General features: G+C 38.1%; 1 long non-coding RNA gene across 4 annotated transcripts; it reads left to right on the top strand.

The window, feature by feature from the left end:
- The first annotated feature begins 2,152 nt into the window (after positions 1 to 2,152).
- Positions 2,153 to 18,799, top strand: LOC105749531. 4 transcript variants are annotated; one of them, XR_004230809.1, is made up of 4 exons: positions 2,153 to 2,232; positions 3,271 to 3,667; positions 5,281 to 5,362; positions 16,760 to 18,799. It is a non-coding gene; the product is annotated as an uncharacterized LOC105749531 (long non-coding RNA). The 4 variants fall into 4 exon arrangements; XR_004230810.1 differs by lacking the exon at positions 2,153 to 2,232 and adding an exon at positions 2,390 to 3,171 and having other exon boundaries at positions 5,271 to 5,362; XR_004230811.1 differs by lacking the exon at positions 2,153 to 2,232 and adding an exon at positions 2,390 to 3,171 and having other exon boundaries at positions 3,271 to 3,741.
- The last annotated feature ends 1,187 nt before the right edge of the window (positions 18,800 to 19,986 follow it).

Here is a 19,986-nt window from a genome sequence, read left to right as displayed (position 1 = left end):
CCATAGGACCCACACTTCTCCATTGAAAAAGACAAAATTTATTGGCTTATCAAATACCTACTATGTATCTGGCACTGTACTACGAGCAGGAGATACTAAAAGAAGCAAAAAACAGTCTCTTCCCTCAAGGAGTTTACAATTTTATGGGGGATAGAATATGCAACAACTATATACAAACAAGTTGTGTACTGGAGAAATAGGAAATAGAGAAGGTCATAGAATTAAAGGGAATTAGGAAAGGTTTCCTGCAGAAAATGGGATTTTAATTGGGTTTTCAAGGAAGTCAGGAACCCAATAAGCAGAGAAGAAGGAGAGGGAGAGGCAGAAAACATGCCCAGAACCAAGAGAAGGAGGGTTTTGTTCATGGAACAAGGAATAGATCAAAAAGCACATACTGGGGATCAAAGTGTAAGAAGACTGGAAAGGTAAAGTCTACCTTTGAAGGGTTTTAAATATCAAATGAGGGGGTTTGGTATTTGATTCTGGAGGTGACAAGGATCCACTGAAGTTTATTGGTTAAGGAGATGACTAGGTAGGGAGTTTGAGCCTTTAATACTTTATTTAGGAAGACCACTTTAGTGGCTGAATGAAGAATAGTTTGAAGTGGGGAGACTTGAAAGAGGCCGACCCACAAGCAGGCTATTGCCATAGTCCAAAGGTGAAGTAATGAGGATCTGTACCCAGGTGGTAACAATATTAGTGGAAAAAAGGAGGGAATATTTTAAAGACATGTCAAAGGTCAAATTGACAGATATTGACAAGAAATTAGGGGGGGAGGGTAATAGTAAGAAGTTAAAGATGGCATCCAGGATGTGAGCCTGGTAAGACTGAGATAATATTGTTGTCCTCTATAGTAATAAGGAAATTAGAAGTGGGGAGAATTTAGGGGGAAAGATAATGAATTGGTTTTGAAAATAATTGTTTAAGATGTCTACTGGAGGTCTGAAAGGTAGTTGGAGAAGAAGTTGATCAAAAAGTGTCAAAGACTACAAGAAAATTGAGGAAAAATGAACCTTGGAGAAAAGGCCATTCATTAGATTTGTCAATTAAGAGGTAATTGGTAATTTTGGAGAGAGGAGTTTCATTGAATTGATGAGGTAGCACACCAGATTATAAAAGATTAAGAAGTGAGAGAGAAGAGGGAAAGTGAAAGTATCTATTATATAGATGGCCTTTTCAAGGACTTTAGCCACAAGTAGAAGAGATTTGACAATGATGGTTGAGTGTTTTAGAGGGCAAGGGTTCATGGGCATATTTTTAGGCCATAGGGAAGGAACCAACAAACAGAGAGGGATTTAAAGTAAGTGGCAGAGCAGGGATGACGGAGGGAGCAATCTTTCAAAGGAGAAGGGAAAAAATGGGATTGCTTTTGCAGGTGAGAGAGTATGCCTTGGTAAGGAACATGGCCACTTCTTCATGTAAGATAGGAGTGAAGGTAATAGTGACAGAAGGCATCTTTAAAAAAGAGAGAGAGAGAGATAAGCAAGAAGAGAGAAGAGAGAGCTCATTGGGAATGGCTTCATTTTTTCTATAAAATGAGTGCTTTTTTTCACTTTTGATCTAATTTTTTTTACACAGCATGATGAATATGGAAATGTGTTTAGAAGAATTGCACATATTTAACCTATATTGGACTATTTGCTGTCTATGGAGGAGGGAATAATGAGAGGGGGAGAAAATGTTGGAACACAAGATTTTGCAAAGGTAAATGTTGTATGTATTTGAAAAAAATAAAAAGCTTTTTAAAAAATAAAATATGATTCAAGTTCTCATCTGAGAAGATGGGGGTAGGGGAGAATAGCAGGTTTGAGGAGGAATAAAAAGGTTTTAAAAATAAGGAATAAAAATTTTAAATAAAATATAAATATAAAAACAAATAAAATTTAAGAATTAGAACTAAAGCCCTGGTGTCTCCCAAACCTATAGTGATCAGAATATCATTTTTTTTTTAAATCATAAGAATTTAAGTTTAAAAATTTAAGATTTAAAAAAAAAAAATACCAAATAGAAAGCTGAATATCATCAAATATAATAGATTCTAAGGTCCTGCCAGCTGACTCAATCTCCCGGGCTATTTTAAGAGCTTTATGACACAAGAGCATGTCTTTTAACTTGATGTCAGGACACAGCTGGGTACAAATCAGAGGTGAAGCCTGAATGGAAATAGCCCCGGAGATGGCTTTAGAGCATTAAACACCAAGAGAAGGGTGGAGGTGGATAGGAAGGCTCCAGGTGAGAAATCGCATCCACTTTACAATTGTATTTTACTATTCTCTTCCTCCCTTCTACCTTTTTTTAAGGTGTAAGAGGAAGTCAATGGCACTGTGGATAGCGTCTGGACACAGACTCATCTTCCTGAGTTCAAATCTGGCCTCCCATACGTATTAGTTGACCCTTCACTCCGATTGCCTCAGTTTCCTCATCTGTCAAATGAACTGGAGAAGGAAATCGCAAACCACTCCACTGTCTTTTGGCAATGCGTCGGATGCGACTTAATCGACTGGACAAGGAAGAGGGAGGAAAGGAAAAGGAAGTTTGGGGGTAATCTCCTGGAGGTGCAAGGCGGTAGGAGAAGAAAGAAGACGAGAGGGGAGGTGTAGAAGGAACTCAAGTGGGAGAAACGTAATGAATGACGTAAGGCGAGAGGAAGCTGCGCAGAGCAGCGTCAGCTACTTTGGGAGGGAACACCCAAGAGGCAGGAATAAAAGGAAGGGATTCTAGTTCAAATCCGGGTTAGATTAGGCGGTTTCTGAGATCTACCAGCATGGAGATTTAGGGAAGGGGATTTCCTCAGGCTCCCGGGGAAAACACAGGGAACGCTTTCTCCCAGACGGCGGAGAGGAATAAAACGGAAGGAGGAGCCTGACGGGGCGAGGCCAGAGGCGGGGAGGTCATTCGGGGAGGGGCGAGAGCAGGAAGAGGCGGGACCTGAAGAGGAGGGTCCGAGAGAAATATTTCCCTAGAGGCGGGGCGAAGTCAGGAGGAGGAGTCTAAAGGGGCGTGGGCACAAAGGAGCCGTCTCCCGAAGGCGGGTCGGGATGAGAGCCGGGGAACGAGTGTAAAGGGAGGTGGGCAGAAGGAAGAGTTCGAAACAAAAGGAGTTCTTGGCCATGGAGGAGCAAGACTGTCTCAAGAAACAAAAATTTGGAGGCGGGGGAGATGATTGTTCAGGTTTTACTCTTTATCTCATGCTCATTTGGGGCTGATCATATTCCTTTTCCCCAAAATAATTTACTACAACTACCCTCCGCCTCTGTTCTCCCCTTGCAGGTTCCGTCTCCCACCTTGGGAACAAAGCAATTCTTCCCCATCTCCCTCATTCCGGTGGCTAGGAATGTAATGTAATGAGTGACTCCTGGAACTACAATTCCCATAGATCGCCCGGTATCCAACAAACCAATCAAACGGTACGAAGGAAGCCCGCTGGGATGGGTATTTCCCAGAATGCCCTCCGGAAAAATCAGACTAGCCAATAAATAGGGTCCTGGGATGAAGTCGAAAAGGGGCGTGTCCCTTCCGGCATGCCCGGAACTACGCCCTGGAAAAGACATAGCTCTGGTTTGAAATGTTTCCGACTGATCGACTCCAGACCTGTTGATGATGAACTGTTTCCTGATGGTTTTGAAAGAACCCTCCTTAAAATTTGATCTTTCGATGTATTTTCTAGGTACGATGATCGATTTTCGTTAATCTCGTCCCTTTATCTCTCTTAAAGAAAATGGCGGCATCTTTTGCAAAAAGGTGTGTTTGGCCTACACAGTAGATCCAGGAAGTGAACCCATGACCTTGGACGTGTAATCAGAGAATGTAAGGCAAAAGACTTCGGATCTGGAATTTCCGGAGATCTTAATTCTAGTTGCAACTCTGCCTTCGTTTTTTTGTTGCAATTAACTTATTTTTTGTTGTAGGGTAAGCAATTTCATCTCTGTGGGCCTTACTTTCCCCATAAGTAAAATCAAGATGATCGTTATCTCTAAGGGTTCTTCTAGCTCCAACTTAGAGCAAATGACTTCTGAATAAGAAGAAATACTTCTCTGCTGTAACCCACTTCCCTAGGTTAATTTGAATCAGGCAAAAATTCTTAATGGCCTCCATATGTCCCAATGTTCCTGGAAGGAAAGTGGGAGTTTGGGGTGATGGTTAAGAATTTTAGAAATGTGTTTAATGGGAATACTGGACATCCTAGAGTAAAAGTTTGTCAGACAATTGGTAATGTAACAGTTACAGGTATAGGAGGTGATTAAGGATGTCAGATACTGCAAAGAAGTTAGCCATGTTATAAGAGGGAATTATGATTAGAACCATCCTCCTGAATTAAAATTTCAAATAAAGAATGAGTTAATATGAAAAAGTGAGAATTTTTGCTGTGTGACCTTGGGCAAGTCACTTAATCCCAATTACCTCACAAAAAAAGAAAATTTACTGATAATGCTATATATCTTTGCCATTTTTTTGTTATAGTAATCAGGTTTCAAGATACTTCAGGGGGAAAAGGGTTGGGTGAAGCATGGAGCATCTGATTAAGTGGTCATAAGATGGTTACCTGCTCCTGCTAGCCAAAAGAGAATAGTCCCGAGGTACAAAAATATATTGGAGACTTTACATGTAGTTGAGTTACCTCTGGCATACTGTTCTTGTTCATCATGACAAGGAAGAACAAGGGTGAAGGGCCTCCAATTCTTATAATTAAACAAGTAAACTTAGAATGTGCAGGTCACCCAACTTTGATATGATTCTATCGAATTGATTGATACTATTTGGAATAGAGAAGAGATCCAAATTATTTTTCACAATTTGCATCAAACAATTCATGTTAAGCCTTCCTATGCTTCTTCATATTTATCATGTTATTATTAGTTAATTAATATTGTCATATTATTATCATGTTATTACTCCAGCAAAGTAATATTCCATTACCTTTATGGACCACAATTTGCTTAAACATTTCCCAATTGATGAGTACTTACTTTGTTTCCAAGAATTCATTATCTTTGCACCTGAAACACTACTAACTTCTCTATTTGTCAACCCTCTTTGAGCTATCCAGGTTCAGAACCTAAAAAATCATCCTTGACAGACCTAAAATTTCTATATAAATGTCAGTTATTATTACTGTGATATTGCACTGAACTTTTAGTTACATTTATAAATCAAGTTAACAAGTTTTTATTAAATATCTGTACCAGGCACTGTACTAACTTCTAGATAAAAGTCATAAAAGTTACATAAAAGTCAAAAAGTTGCTTTTTCCCTTTCTGCTTTCCTTTGAGGGATCTCCAGTAAACAAAGAATTCTGCATTCTACTGTATGGAAAGTCATCAACCTGTGAAATAGTTATCTTGCCAATGGTAACAACGTGGAGGTATGTTTAAAGCTTTTTTCCACATTTATTAAGGGATTTATCTCCATTAATTATTCTATGGGAATTACATACAGTTTAGTTGAATAATGCATTTCCCACATTTATGAAGGCTTTTCCCCTGGGAAGATTCTCTGGTGTAAGATAAAGACAAGCTTTTCCCACATTCTTTACATTTTCAAATTTTTCCACTTTAAAAGGTGATTCCTGAAATCTCTTTTCTGGAAAAAAAAAAGTTTCTGGTTTTCCCTCTGTTCTTTTCTTGACACACTTGATACACTTGTCTTCATGACTCTTTTTTTATCTTTCTAGATTTCTCTAACATTGAGGATTGGGAAGAAGGGGAAGAAACAATCTTAGATCTTCTGGGTCATAAACTAAGATCTCTAAACTTTTTTTCTTTTAAGATTTTGACAACTATATTTCAATATAATTGGTTTCCTTTATAATGCTATATATTTTATGCATTTGTGCATTTTGCAATACAATATATGTATTTCATAGGGCTTACCAAACTGCCAAAAGAGTACCATGACACAAAAATAGTTTTAAAAGGCCTTTTTAAAGAAAATATGCTTATATGGTTACAATACTTCAGAACTTTGGACTCTGTCATTTTCATGGTTTATCTTATGATCTTAAATGGCAAATGTCAGTGATTTTGATGAGGGTGTAGTCCCTTTAAGATTCTTTTCTTTCTAATTCCCAACCCCTCCTAGTTAATGTAATTACCTTTTGATTCACAAATCCTGGTCCCTTTGAATTCCAATAGAAGATCTGGACCTGAGCCAACTTGAGACTACACCTACAGGCCCCTCTAGCTAATCTCCCATTATAAAAGGGGCCAAGCTGGGACTCCCTCTTTGCAGAGGTCCCAAACATGTCAACCTTACACTAGGCACGTCAGGACCCTCTGTCCATTGGATCCTCTGTCCAGTGCCCTTTTTATCTCTGCCTTCGCCTATTTCCTTAACTATACTTTAACCTTACTTCCAAACCCCATGATAAACCTCTTTATCAATCTAGCTTTTCGGGCCAATAAATTCCTTTATTGGGGACTCTTGCTCCACACTAGACTTCATTTAACACTGTATCCTTGTGCTGAATCCAATGGGGTTGCAGGGCAGCTCTATTTGACTCCCTGTACCCCGAACTTGCCATTAGATCTCAATTAAACCCTAATTTCATTTAGGTACCCCATAGCTATCCCTCATCAATTTCATTTTGGTGAAAGAAAACTGAGGGAGAATAAGAAAACTAAACCACTATTGATAAGACAGACATTCAAGAACTCAAACTATTTTTAAAATGTTGAAATCAAGTTCTGGTGTGTTTTGCACTGCAAGACACAAATATCATTTGCCACAGGACAAAAACATCCATCCATGTGTGTGACATGTATAACCAAAGATGCTGATGTTTTCTCAGTGTTATATGGACTTACTATGGAGTAGTAGCATATCCTAGACAATTAAGATCCCAGACCACTAAGATAGCTAACACTACATATTTAGCCTTTCCTCTGAATTTGCCCTTATCTATCCTTCCTATATTGTCTTCTCACTATTATGCCTACAAAAAACTCTTTCTCTCCAGATCATCTGCCTTTTGGCTAAGGGAAAGGACTTTCAGTTTTCATCTTCAATGTGCCACACATTTGTGTTGTGACATAAAGTTTTTTAATTTCTTTAGAAATATTCTCTTCAGACTTTTCCCTTTAGGAAAATGGATAGTCCAAAATTTGTGACTTTTCCTAAAAAAATGGATTTAAAATGGTGGAATGCACTAGGACAGTCCATCCACATCCCCCCAAGACCTTCTGTCCCATGGAGAACATTTTACCTTCTTTTCCAAAAGATACTTGATATAGAGACCTTTATTGATCCCTGAAAGGAAGTCCAGAAAGAAATGGGATAGTGACTTGGTTACTCATCTATTCTGGAAAGTTAACCCAAAATTACTCTTTTACAAAATGTGATTCCTATAAATGTTACCTAAAATTGTTTTGAGGCAGAAAGGCATGGAGGAACTATTCCAGTTTGTACGAGGAATGCTTTGGATATTACTGTTAAATTGTTTTTGGAAGATGAGTGCCTACAATACAATGTACAGTATTAATATTTTTCTTTGACAGCTGTGACTTGGAATATTTTAATCCCTCCTAAATAGTTTTCCTTTTACTACCCTTTTCCCTCCCTGCTACCCCGATATCCTATCCTGAATAGCCATGACAGATGACTGTCTAAGCAACACCTTCATGTCCAAGTCTTCCATTTAAATACCTTGGCGCTACCTTTCAAACCAAATTCTAACTCATCCTGCCATTTAATACAACAATCTGGCCCAAATTTATTTTTTCCAAGTTCATATCCCATTTTATCCCACTTTACCTTGTTCATCCTTTGAAGCACAACTCCAGAATGAAGCAACACAGAATGGAGTCAGGGGAAGAGACAGGTTAGCTGTGCAAGGTTATCAGCCACCCAGGATACAAAACACAAAGGATTTAAAATAACAGGTGCCAATAACACAAATGAGCCTAAAAGGAAAAAAGGTAGCTCTCTGAAGAAATATAGTTAAGACAACAAACTTATTGACCAATTTCACTTTGAAAGACACTTTAAAATACAGAAACAAAACTGAGATAAAATACACAGAAGAATGGCAAGGTCCTATAAAAAATAATGTCAAAAACAATAAACCTTCAGAGGAACTAAAGTTGGTGATTAATGCTCAAGACAACTAGGAAAGAAGCTAAGATTTATTGAGATCATGAGGAAGTTCCAAGAGGCTGTGTAGGAGTGATTATAGGTGGCAGATGGAAACAGAATAACTTGACTATTTTGTTTCTCTTTTGTCTTCCAAAGGAAACTGCCTTAATATAGAGAAGGACAGAATAAAAATCTTTAGAAAAGCATTGAGTGAAACTCAAGAGATTTGAAGACAGGATAGAAGAGTTCTTCAATGAGGAACTGAGTTCAATCCACCAGGCCCTAACAAAGGTGCTGCGGTTCTGAAAGAACTTATTTTGGGAGTCCTAAACCTCTATTGGTGATCTTTGAAAAATCATGAATAGAAGAGGTTCTGCAAATTGGAGGTATTCAAAAAACATAAAAGGATGGATTCTTCAAACAGTAGATTAATGAGCTTGACTTTAATTGTTGACAAAATTATTTCTAATATATTTTTATTTATTTCATAAAATTTTTGTAACTACAAATGAGAAATTTTCAACATTAATTTTTTTAAAATTTTGAGTTCCAAATTCTCTCCCTTCTTCCCATTCCTCCCCCACCCTCTTGAGAAAGCAAGAAATAAAATATCAATTAGACATGTAATGCAAAATGTATTTCCGTATTAGTCATGTTACAAAAGAATCCATCCCCCTCAACAACAACAAAAAAACCAAAGAAAAATTTTTTTAAGTTTTAAAAGTATGCTTCAATCTGTACTCACAATAATTAGTCCTCACACTGAAGGTGATTTGCATTTTTTATCATGGGTCCTTTGGAATTATCTTGATTAGAGTAGTTAGATCTCACAGTTGATCATCCTTACAATATCGCATTACCATGTACAGTGTTTTTCTGTTTCTCATTTCTCTTTGCATAAGTTCATATAGTTCAGGTTTTTCTGAAACTGTCTTGCTCATCATTTCCATTCCATCACAATCATATAATAAAACTTGTTCAACCATTCCCCAATTGATGGGCTTCCTCCTCTGTTTCCAATAACCACCATAGAAAGAGCTGCTACAAATAGTTGAGTACAAATAAATCCTTTTCCTTTTTTTTTTTTGAATCTCTTTGGAATACACCCCCAGTAATAGGTCAAAAAGTGTACATGGTTAATAGCCATATGGACATAGTTCCAAATTGCTCTTCAGAATAATTAGATCAATTCACAATTCCAGCAATAGTGCATTAGTGTCCCAATTTTTTCACATTCAGGTTTTTCTCATATTGCTTTTCTGTTATGTTAGCCAATCTGGTAGGTGTAAGGTAGCATCTCAGTATTCTTTTAATATGCATTTCTCTAATCAGTAATTATTTAGAGCATTTTTCCATGGAACTCTTAGCTTTGATTTCTTCTTTTGAAGTCCATTTGTGGCAAAATTCTAAAACATATTACTAAAATATGATTAAACTATTAGAAATAATAACTAAGAATAATAGATCATCAAAATAGGACATTCTTTTTAAGCAAAGTAATGATAGACATAGGACATCAGGATTTCAGCAAGGCATTTGACAAAGTCATGAATTTCTTATAGACAAGAGGGAAAAATGTAGAAAAAATTATACAGGTAGATGGATTCAGAGCTGGACCATACTAATAATTAATAGATTGTTGTGAACCTAGAAGGTGGTCTCCTGTGTAGTACCCTAAAACTCTGTTCTTTGTCCTTTTTGGTTAACATTTTTTATCAGTGATGCAAATATTGAGATAGCATATTTAGCAAATTTGTGAGTAATAGGAAAATGGAAGGAATGTTGGGATAAAAAAAAGAATTCAGCTGATTAAAGGAACAGACTATAACAAAATAAAGTTTTACAGAAATTAAAGTCTGATACTTTGGTTCAAAAAACATCAACCAAATCAGTACAGGATAGGAGAAGGGTTACTGTTATTACTGTTTTTAAATGTTACATGAAAGTACCAATTCATGAAAAAAGACTTCTGATTCTTAGTGAGCTACCAGATCATTAAATTAACAGGATAGCACATCAGCCCAAAAAAGCTAAAGCAATGAAGTTATAGGCCTACTATTTTCTATCCTAATCAGACCAGGAATATTGTATTCATTTGTGAACACTACTTTTTTTTTAATAACTTTTTATTGACAGTACATATGCATGAGTAATTTTTTACAACATTATCCCTTGTACTCACTTCTGTTCCGACTTTTCCCTTTCCTCCCTCCACCCCCTCTCCTAGATGGCTGGCAGTCTTATATATGTTAAATTATGTTATAGTATATCCTAGATACAATATATGTGTGCACAACCGAACAGTTCTCTTGTTGCACAGGAAGAATTGGATACGGAAGGTAAGAATAATCTGAGAAGAAAAACAAAAATGCAAACAGTTCATACTCATTTCCTTCTCTGGGTGTAGCTGATTCTGTCCATCATTGATCAATTGGAACTGAATTAGATCTTCTTTTTGTTGAAGAAATCCACTTCCATCAGAATACATCCTTATACAGTATTGTTGTTGAGGTGTATAATGATCTCCTGGTTCTGCTCATTTCACTCAGCATCAGTTCATGTACGTCTCTCCAAAGCCTCTCTGTATTCATCCTGCTGGTTATTTCTTACCAAAAAATAATATTCCATAACATTCATATACCACAATTCACCCAAAATTTACTAATTGGCCAAGATGACAGGAAAAGATAATGATAAAAGTTGGAAGGGATGTGGGAAAACTGGGTCAGTAATGCATTGTTAGTGGTTTTATAACTGATTCAACCATTCTGGAGAGCAATTTGGAACTATGTCCAAAGGGCTATCAAACTGGTCTGTATCCCAAAGAGAGCATAAAAAATGGAAAAGGATCCACATGTGCAAATTTGTTTGTAGCAACTCTTTTTGTAGTGGCAAGGAACTGGAAACTAAATAGATGCCCATCAGTTGGAGAATGGCTAAATAAGTTATGGTATAGGAATGTTATGGAATATTATTATTCTATAAGAAATTATCAGGAAGATCTCAAAAAGACCTAGAGAGATTTACATGAACTGATGTTAAGTGAAGTGAGTAGAACCAAGATTATATGATGATGGACTCTGGTGTTCATGGCTCTTTTCAACAATGAAGTCATTAGGCCAATTTCAAAAGACTTGTGCTGGAGAGAGTCATCTGCATCCAGAGGGAGGACTGTGGAGACTGAATGTGGATCACAACATAGTTTTTTCACCTTTTTTGTTGTTGTTTGCTTGCTTTTCTTTGTGATCTGATTTTTCTTATGCAGCATGATAAATTTGGAAATATGTATAGAAGAATTGTACAAATTTAACATATATTGGATTACTTGCTGTCTAGGGAAAGGAATGGAAGAAGAAAGAGCAAAATATTTGGAACACAAGGTTTTGCAAGGGTAAACGTTGAAAACTATCTTGGCATGTATTTTGAAAAATAAAGAGCTATTATTTTTAAAATTAAGAAAAGAAAAAATAAATATTAGGAATTTGGGGGCATTTTTATATAGTAGTTGATAGCTTCGATTTCTTCCTTTGAAAACTGCTTGCTTATATTCTCTTCTTTTTTGTCTCTTGATAAATGATTCATAAATTTTAATGAATTCCTTATATATATATGTTGGAATTGAGACTTTCACAGTTTCTGCCAGGCTTCTTTCCTGATTTCCAAGTAGTTTTTCTTTTCTTTCTTTCTTTTTTTTTTTTTTTTGCTGAGGCAACTGGGGTTAAGTGACTTGCCCAGGGTCACACAGCTAGGAAGTATTAAGTGTCTGAGATCAAATTTGAACTCATGTCCTTTTGACTTCAGGGCTGGTACTCTATCCACTGTGCCACCTAGCTGCCCCCTAAACATATATGCTTTTTTTTTTTAATAGCTTTTTATTTACAAAGCATATGCATGAGTAATTTTTCACCACTGACCCTTGCAAAACCTTCTGTTCCAACTTTTCCCCTCCTTCCTCCCCCTCCCTCCCCTAGAGGGCAGATAGTCCAATACATGTTAAATATGTTAAAGTATATGTTAAGAATGGAAATGCTATGTTGTGTTCCACACTCTGTTCTCATGGTTCTCACTCTGGGTGTGGATGACTCTCTTCATTACTGAACAATTGAAATTGGTTTGGATCATCTCATTGTTGAAGATGGCTCTTGTTGAAGAGAGCCATGTCCATCAGAATTGATGCTCCCATAGTCTTGTTGTTGCCATGTACGATAATCTCCCAGTACTGCTCATTTCACTTAGCTTCCGTTCATGTAAGTCTCTCCAGGCCACTTTGTATTAATCCTGCTGGTCATTTCTTATAGAACAATAATATTCCATAACATTCATATACCACAATTTATTCAGCCATTCTCCAATTGATGGGCATCCACTCAGTTTCCAGTTTCTAGCCACTACAAATAGGGCTGCCACAAACATTTTTGCACATATAGGTCCCTTTTTAAAATTTCTTTGGGATATAAGCCCAATAGGAATACTGCTGGATCAAAGGGTATGCTAACTTTTTGAACATAGTTCCAAATTGCTCTCCAAAATGGTTCACAATTCTTTCAGCAATGTATTAAATGTCCCAATTTTCCCACATCCCCTCCAACATTCAACATTATTTTTTCCTGTCATCTTAGCCAATCTGAGAGGTGTGTAATGGTATCTCAGAGTTGTCTTAATTTGCATTTCTCTGGTCAATAATGATTTAGAGCACCTTTTCATAAAACATATTCTTTTATATTTATATAAATATATCTTTTTATTGACAAAACACATGTATGGGTAATTTTTCAACATTGTCCCTTTCAAAAACTTCTGTTCTAACTTTTCCCCTCCTTCCCTCCACCCCCTTCCCTAGATGGCAGGTAGTTTAAATATGCTAAAGTATAATAAAATATGTTTTTTTTCATAAATAATTTTAATAAATACATTTGAAATAAATGGTAGTCTCCACAAAGGCAAAGAATAAACTTAGAATAAAACTGTTTAATCTGAATCATTTACCTTTAAAAAAAACATATATAATCTAACCAAATAATTACAGTAATTCATTTTCTTTATCTTTGCAATCTTTTTTTGTTGTTACTTCAGTTGTGCTGCTGTTATTTTTAAAATAGCCATAGTCAATGTATATGTTCTTCTAATTTTGCTTTCTTTGCTCTGCATCATTTTATGTCTTCCCTTCTTTGAATACTTTATATTTTTCATAAAACACACACTCATTTCAGGATACTAATTACAAAGTAATCTCACTTGTCTGTGTTGCCCTTTAAACATTTTTCAGATTTCTTCTGTTTTTCTATTCTGTTGGTTTTCATTCATATCCAGTTCTTTATGATCCCGTTTAGGGTCATATTTTCTAGATGCTGGAGTGTCGCTATTTCCTTCTTCAGCTCATTTTACATACAAGAAACTGAAGCAAATTAGGTTAAGTGACTTGCCTATGGTCACATAGCTAGAAAGTTTCTGAAGTCAAGTTTGAACTCAGGAAGATGAGTTTTTCTGACTCCAAGCCCAGCACTCTATCTATTATGCCTCCCAGCTCCTCCTCTTCTGCTTTTCTTTAAATCAGTCAATCAAGAAACATTGATTAAGCATATATCAAGTACTGTGCTAAGCTCAGGGGATACAAAAAGAGACAAAAGACCATCCCTCCCTTCAAGGAGCTAACATTTTGTGAAGACAACAACACGCAAACAACTTTATACAAACAAGTTGTATAAATATGAATGTGGACATATTTGATATATGATATGATAAATATGAAATAACAAAGGAAAGGCACAGGTCTTCAGAGGGGATTATGGAAGAGTGCCTGTAGAAGACAGGACTTTAGTTGATACTTAAAATTAGAAAGCCAGGAAGTTCATTATTCAGAGTGCAGAAGTGAGAGCTTTCCAGGCATAGGGAACTTACGGGGATAACCAGAAACAAGTGATGGAGTGCCTTGTTCATGGAACAACCAAGAGGCCAATGTCATTGTTGAGGTCTAGATTTGGGATACCTACATGAAATTAGGGTTTAGTTGAGGTCTAGTGGCAGGTTTGGGGTACAGGGAGTCAAACAGAGCTCCCTGCAACCCCCTTGGATTCAGCCCAAGAATACAGTGGTAAATGAGGTCTAGTAGCAGTGCGATTCCCCAGTAAAAGCATTTATTGGCCTGAGAGCTAGATTGATAAAAGAGGTTTATTATTGGGTTTGGAAGTAAGAAGATAGGTGAAGGTAGAGATAAGGAGGGCACCGGACAGAGGGTCCTGTAGACAGAGGGTCCTGTGGACAGAGGATCCTCACATGGCTAGCATATTTGGAATCTCTGTGTAGAGGGGGTCCAAGCGTCTCCCTTTTATAATGGAAGGTTTAGCTCAAGGGGCTTTTGGGTGTAGCCCCAAAGTTGGCTCAGATCCAGATGGGGGCTGGGATAGGGTCTGGGACAGGTCCTGATCTTCTATTGGAATTCAAAGAGACCAGGATTTGTGAGTTAAAGGGTAATTTACATTATTAACTAAGAGGAGGGTGGGAATCTAGGGAATCTTTCCCACCTCATGATGAGATGGAATAGTGTATGTTAGGGAGTAAGAGGTAAGAAATCTCAAAAGTAGGAGGGAGCTAGTTTATGAAGAGCTTTTAATGCCAAAGAGAACATTTTGTATTTAATGTTGGAGACTATAAGAAGTTACTGCATTGATATTCTATGGCGAAAGAAGATAATATTGCTGGTTCTCCCTCACATTTCCTCCTACTCTTCCCCCCACCCAATCTCCCAATTCCATTTTATTGACCATGTCTGAAAATCCATCTCATGTCTATTAATTCTGTATTGACATAGGAAGCTTGTTTTTTTATCTCACCAATGACTTGCTGATGTCTATCTGCTGCTCTTTCTCCCTCTTTTCTGCATCCCACTCCCCTCTCTCTCTTCCCTTCTAAACTTTGCTACTTCTGTAGAAGGTACCATCATTTTTTTAGTCGTCCACATTTGTAATTATTCGTCATTATTCTCAACTTCTCATTCTCACCCCACACTTTCAAACACATGGGAAATGTTTGCCATTTTTTCTTCCATAAGACCAAATCTAGTCTCATTGTCCCTATTCACACAGAGAACACCTTAGTTCAGATCCTCATCACTTTGGCCCTAGATTATTGCATAACCTCTTCTTTTTTTTTCTTTTTTTTTTTTTAATTTAATAGCCTTTTATTTACAGGTTATATGCATGGGTAACTTTACAGCATTAACAATTGCCAAACCTCTTGTTCCAATTTTTCACCTCTTACCCCCCACCCCCTCCCCCAGATGGCAGGATGACCAGTAGATGCATAACCTCTTCTTAATTGATTTCCCTGCTCAGGTCTTGCTACTTCAGTCCATCTTCCATACCACACAGATCTGACCATGTCACTCAGCAAAATCCAGTGACTTCCCATTGCTGATAGAATCAAATATAAACTCTGATTTTTAAAGCCTTTTACAACTTACTGGACATTATTTTTCCAGATTTTTTGGGCATTACTTTTGCTTCTGCACTCCAAAATCCAGTCAAATTGGTCATTTTTCGCTCATGGCACTTCAACTCATGTCTCTATACCCTTGCATTGTCTGTTCCTTAAAGCTGGAAATGACACAGTTTCATTAAGGTACAGAGTTTGTGTTTCTTAAAGCAGGTGACACCTCCAAAATAAAGCATGTCAGTGACAGAATGACAGTTCCTTAAGGAGTCCATTAACTTCTATTCTGAAATAAAAATTATGTCTTAACTTTGAGCAGATTTAAATTGGGGAGGGAGCAGGGCTCAACTGGAGAACTATTGCAAAGTGTGTGCTTTCCTAGTTGATTTTACTCAGAAGCTCAGTTCATCACCATATCTCCATTACCTTTCTCCCCTATTAATATTTTTAATACTGGGAAAACTAAATTACTTTAGTCAATATCCTGACTTTTAAGTGAACCCTACCATACCAGAGGGTAGGTGTGAGTTTACCCTTCCAATATTCATTTATTCAAAAACTCTTGCTATATGTAAATTATTAAGTGGTAGGTAAAAGGCAACAATTGAAATCTAATCAGTTACTGGGTCTAGAGACCTGGCATTAACAATCATCAAAAAGTACTTCTATATCCATCAGTTGGATGTTTAAGTAGATTGTGCTACAATGAATGTATGAATATATATGCATGAATATGGAGAAGCATAACATTTTGTGAATGAAATCAATTTACACAACTTAGAATATAATGTAAATAGAAGGAAATGATGGAAAGCAAATGCTTCAAAATTATGAGCACCGAGTTGGCCCCAAAGAAATGAGAAGCCACCTTTGCAAAGGTGGAATAACATAAGTATGGAATACAGCATATTAATTCAGACTTTTTCCACATCCTAATTAAGAAGTTCAGGGGAGGAAAGGAGCAAACTTTTTTAAAGTGCTTTCTATACTTTTTGCATCGTACAAATTGGTGGTGCCTCGGAGAGGACAGGGCTCCTCCTGGGAAGGAACAGGTCTGCAGAACTGTCCACTTACATTAATCAAGAACTGACTATAATATATGTCAAGCCATTAAGAAATCTCATTCATTTTGCTGGACTTGTGTTTATTATCTCCTTGGGAGAGGGGCAGAGTCAGTGGAAGTGTACGTTATGTGCAAACAAAACAAATAAAATTTTATTTCAAACATGACTACGTAATGCCTAATTATTGTCTTTTCTAGCTGGAAATGAATAACGCAAACAGCAGCTTCTTATTGGCGGCGTGGGTCAACTCGGGTTTTACACGGCCTGCTTTCCCAAGCCCTAGCCCGAGGAGAAGGCGTGGCCGGATTAATCACGTCACTTCCCTAGAAAACGAGAGCATTATCCCTTCATCTCTAGATGCTTCAGGACTTCTAAACAAGGTGGGCGCTTGAGGAGACTGAAACGAACGGAGGCGGCTAAACCACCCGCAGGAAATCCCGGGAAGCTCACTCCCGACTTACGGGCAAGCCCGGCTCAGGCCGAGGCCGGAAGCCTGCGTCATGTACTGGGGGTGGGGAAAGGGAGGCAAGGGCCTCCACGTGGCCAGTGGGTGGAGTTTCTCTCCTGATTGGTGGGCAGGACTATCATTTAGGCAGCTAGAAGGCGTACTGGATAAAATGCCAAGAGTCAGGTTCAAAATCTGCTTCAAACGCTTGTTTTGTGACCCTGGGCAAGTCACTGCCGTTTCCTAATCCGCAGAAAGGGACTGGATAAATAAATGGCAAACCACTACAGCATCCTTACTAAGAAAACCCTACACAAGATCGTAAGGGCACGACTGAAAAAAAAAAAACGGAAGTCCGCCCCTTCAGCACGAGAGAGATAGGCTCCGGCGAAAGTTTACCGCAGCTCCCCCCTCGGGTTTGGAGCCTCATAATGCGAGGAGAGACACTGCGCAGTTGTCACAGATTACATGGCGCATGCGCTCTAGGGCCTAGACCCCGCGCTGAAGCGGGTGTAAAGGAATTTTGGATCTAGAGTCCGGAGGGAGACCCAGCCCGGGGTTAATATGCTGATCTTGGGCATTGGGCCAGCCCGCAGGCGACCTTCCCCTTCTCAGGGCAGTGACAGAGCGGGAGCACGACGCTTCGTTCGAGCACGCCCCTTCACGTTCTTTGTATTAACTCCCACAACGCAGTTCGCCCATATACCCGCGCACACATGAAATCTGTTTTTGTGGTTCACTTTTGTAGCGGACAGCTAGGTGGCGCAGCGATTAGAGTGCGGGACTTGGAATAAACAAGACCTGAGTTTGAATGCTGTCTCTGGGACTGTGACACTAGGCAAGTCAACTGACGTCTGAAAAATAATAATGATAACAACATTTAGTTTCCAGAATTGTTGTGGGGATATAATGAGGTAACAGCGCAATATCTGATATGCACTAGGCTCTATATAAATACTATTGTGATGTTGATCATTTATTACTGTTATATGGAGTGGAGTCACCAAATGTAAAATGCTTTGCAAATCCTCAAAGGACTAAACATGCTAGTTATTTTATCACTTTCTTTTACAAATGTAACTTTTCTTTCACAGCATGACTAACATGGAAATTTGTTTCATGTGACTACACGTCTATAACCTATGTCAAATTACCTTCTCTGGGGGGAGGGAATTTAGAACTCAAAATTTGAGGGGAAAAAATGTTGAAATTGTCTTTACGTGTAATTGGGGTGAGGGAGATAAATATTAAATACAAATTTAAAAATGCAAAAAAAGAAAGTTTAAAAGTTTTTTAAAGATGTTTAAAAAATTTAAACTTTTTTTTCTTTTTTACAAAATGTAATCCTTGCTCCTTCACCTACCCAGACCATTGTTCCTATTTTGCATCGCTGATAGAGGACTACTAACTGGTACTCCCTCATGAATGGGACTGATTGGATGAAGTATTTCTCAGTATTGCCACATGATCCCTGTTTCCAGAACTGGGACCTTGGGAAGGTCATTTGATCTCTGGATTCCTCTGGAGGAATGAACTTTGAAACTGGAATACAGGAAGTTGCAGGAAGTGACATGACCTGTGGGAAGCAGCCAATATTGGTGACCATTGGTCAAGGATGGTTACGACCTGTTATTCTATCCAGTGAAAAAGCTCTAGTCTTTTGCTTTTAAACCCTGGACAAGCCCGTAGTTGGCCAGGTTCCAGAAGCACAATGTGGGAATTGGAATGGCTCCCTGGTGTGGCTGGGCCTCTCCCTGCAGGGATTAAATAAATGCTTTCTCTTTGTAGCTGATGATGTCTCTGATTAGTTAATTGGGAAGGGGGTCTTGCACCCAGACCTGTCCCACACACTCACATCTCCTTTGTTTTCTAACCATTTGTTCAATTCCAATTTATTCTTCATGACCCCATTCTAGGTTTTTTTGGCAAGATACTAAAGTGGTTTTCCATTTCCTTCTCTAGTTTATTTTACAGAAAACTGAGGCAAACAGGATCAGGAAACTTGTTCAGGGTCACAACCAATGTTAGGCAGGAACTTAGATCCTCCTGACATCATATTCGGAACTTTCCATATTCATCACCTAGCTGCCCCTTTCTATCTATAGGCTCAATTTTTTCTCTGCTCTCAAAGAAATGGGTGGCTCTCCTTTCCAATAGTCCTCCAGTCTCCTTAATTCCATCCCATTCTAAATCATGAAGTCTCTTCAGTTACCCATTTCCTAGTTCATTGGCTCTTTCCCTCTATATACTTTACTCATTAAGAAAAGGCCAATCTACCTGTACACTATCTCCCACCTGCCTTTAATGTCTAGTTCTCAATATTCTACCTCAAGACCTCTTTACCTATGTCATCTGGTCTTTTCTCATTCTAATCTATCCGACACATTGTCTCTAGGTTAATCTTCCTTACATACAATTCTGATCTTGTGACTTCATTCCTAAAACAAATCTTCAGTAGCTCTCCATTTATTTACCAAGTAAAATCTGTTATCCACAAACCTACTTAATCTATCTCCAAACTACCTTTTCCTTTCTAATCCACACCGACTTGAATTTTCTGATTAATGTGGGGAACCCTGAAACTGTCTTGACTTTGGGGTAAATGCTTGAGACCTCCTTGAAGGAGAGAAACTCCTTGAACCCTGGGAGAAGCTCTCCCCTGAGAAAGACCCGCCCTAGGGAATCAAGATAAAATGGTTTCATTCTGTTATCTTGGTAGGGTTATTGAGTCCAGGACCACTCCCTACTTAGCTCAAACCTAAGTAATCTTATTTAGCTGGAGATCTAGATTTCTATAGACCTCTATTGAGCTGAAGATTGGCTCCACTACTCCCAGTAAACTGCTTCATTCTACTGGAAATCTAGGTCTAGGAGCAGTAATCTCATTCAATTGGAATTTCAGTTCAAAGATTTCAGTCTGATTTCAGCTCAAACTGCACCTAGCCAAAGTTTCAAATTATACAGAGGGGGAGCTTGGGG

Source organism: Sarcophilus harrisii, chromosome 1 (assembly GCF_902635505.1).
Source record: "Sarcophilus harrisii chromosome 1, mSarHar1.11, whole genome shotgun sequence".
Lineage (NCBI taxonomy): Eukaryota > Metazoa > Chordata > Mammalia > Dasyuromorphia > Dasyuridae > Sarcophilus > Sarcophilus harrisii.
The sequence above is the reverse complement of the archived record's forward strand: the minus strand, read 5'-3'. Positions and strand labels throughout refer to the sequence as shown.